The sequence below is a fragment of the Myotis yumanensis genome, unplaced genomic scaffold, assembly GCF_028538775.1.
Source record: "Myotis yumanensis isolate MYYU_CA2020_CCGP unplaced genomic scaffold, mMyoYum1.0.hap1 SCAF_42, whole genome shotgun sequence".
Classification (NCBI taxonomy): domain Eukaryota; kingdom Metazoa; phylum Chordata; class Mammalia; order Chiroptera; family Vespertilionidae; genus Myotis; species Myotis yumanensis.
In genome coordinates, this window is record NW_027223793.1 from 220,298 (window position 1) to 222,489 (window position 2,192).

Below are 2,192 nucleotides of genomic sequence, written 5' to 3' on the forward strand. Positions count from 1 at the left end.
TGTCTAAGTATGTATTGTCCCCTCTTCCACCGAGAAAAAACGGCGATGCCGTCCCGCAAGGCGTGGAGACAGAGCCCTGCAGGCCTCCTTGGGCACCTGCCCTGTCTCCCAAGTCCTCCCCCAAGCCCCGTGAGTCGCTTGTGCGGGCCAGTGGCGCCCTCTCCTGGTCCTGCAGCGCCAATGCAAGCCTCCTCTCCTCAACTTGAGGCCCAACCGGTGACGTCGGTCCTGGGGGCGGCTGATTGGTCGAGCGGGCAGCTGATTTGGCTCCTCCCACCAGCTCTGGGGCTATAAAAGAACGCAGGGCCTTCTTTGCAGAGCTTCTCAGCCCTAGGCTTGTGGTCGTGGTCGTCGTCCTCGTTCTCCAAGGGAGCTTTCAGGAGAGAGGTCTCGCCAAGACCCGGTCCCGGGACATAGAAGCCGCGAGAGCACCTGGCTAGAGCCTGGCTGGGCTGCTGATCCACTGAACGCTGTCTCGCTGTCATTTCTTCTTCACCGACCCGTCCACACCCTTGGGAACCCCTGGGCCTGGACCCCAAGCTCTGGGAGAGCCCCGGCGCCGCGCGGGAAGGAAGTGAAGGACCGGCGTGCCTCCGCACGGGCTCGATCCGAGGCTGATTCGGGGCCCGCCATGGCCGACAAAATCCACATGTCACTGGACGACATCATTCGGCTGGACCGGAGCCAGCGGGACGGCCATGGCCGGGGCCGCGGCCGCGGCCGCGGCGGGGCCGGGGGCGGGGACCGAGGCGGGGACCCAGGCTGGGACCGAGGCCGGGCCGGCTCCCAGGGAGGCCGCGGCGGGGGCAGGGACCGAGGCAGGGCCGGCTCCCAGGGAGGCCCCCGCGGTGGCGGAGCGCAGGCCGCCGCCGCCGCCGCCCCCGCCCCCGCCCCCGCCCCCGAGAGCTGGGGCGGCGGGCCCTTCCGGAACAGGGCGGCCCTCGGCCGAGGCAGGAACCGGCCGGCGCCCTACAGCAGGCCGAGACAGCTTCCCGACCAGTGGCACCACGACCGCTTCCGCAGGGCCTTCGGCAGGGGCGCCGGCCTGATGACCGGGGGGAAGCTGCTGCTGTCCAACCTGGACTTCGGAGTGTCCGACGCGGACATCCAGCAGCTGTTTGCGGAGTTCGGGCCTCTGAAGCACGCCGCTGTCCATTACGACCGCTCTGGCCGCAGCCTGGGAACAGCCCACGTGCACTTTGAGCGCAAGGCAGACGCCCTGGAAGCCAGGAAGCAGTACAACGGCGTCCCTTTGGATGGCCGTCCCCTCCACATCCAGATCCTCACCTCGAAGATAGTCACGCAGCCCAGGCCGGTACCGAGTGTCAACAGAGGCTGGGTGGCTACAAACCGAGGATCTGGAGGCTTCGGCGGCGGCGGCGGCGGCGGCGGCACTCAGGGCCGCTCCCGCGGAGGCAACCTGCGTACAGGCAGGCGCACTGGCCGCCATTCAGAGCCACAGATCTCGGCGGAGGAGTTGGACTCCCAGCTGGACGCTTACAACTCGATGAGGGGCCCCAAGCGGTTGGACGCCAAGCAGGACGCTTACAGCGCGATGAGGGGCACCCAGCAGTTGGACGCCCAAAAGGGCGCTTACAACTCGATGAGGGACACCAAAAGGATGGACGCCCACCTGGGCGCTTACCATGCCATGAGGGACACCAAAAAGTTGGACGCCCAGAAGCACGCTTACAGCTCCATGAGGGACACCGTGGAGTTGGACTCCCAGCTGGACGCTGACAGCGCGATGAAGGACGCCGAGGACTTGGACGCCCTGCTGGACGATGACGATGCGATGATGGACACCAGCTAAAGCTCCAGCAAGTCAGTGTGCGCGAGGACGGCCGGGGACCTGGGGCCAATGATGGAGTTGTTTCTTCTGTTTGGAAATAGGATTTAAAACTCCTGGAAAGACTTTTCGTTAACTTGTATTTTATTCAAGAACTCTGAAAAAGACCTGTTTTGTGCCGAGTCATTTTCGGGATTCATTTTACCGGTTGCTGTTTTCACCTTGACCATAATCACCCGAAAAGCTGTGGGATAAACAAACAAACAAACAAACAAAATAACTCGTTCCCTCCGATAAAACAACAACAACAAAATACCCTCCTCAGAAAAAAAAGGTTGATCCCGCCTTTCCAATTTCTGAGGCTTTGGCAAGCCCAGGTGGCCAGGCCTGGACTTGGTCTCTG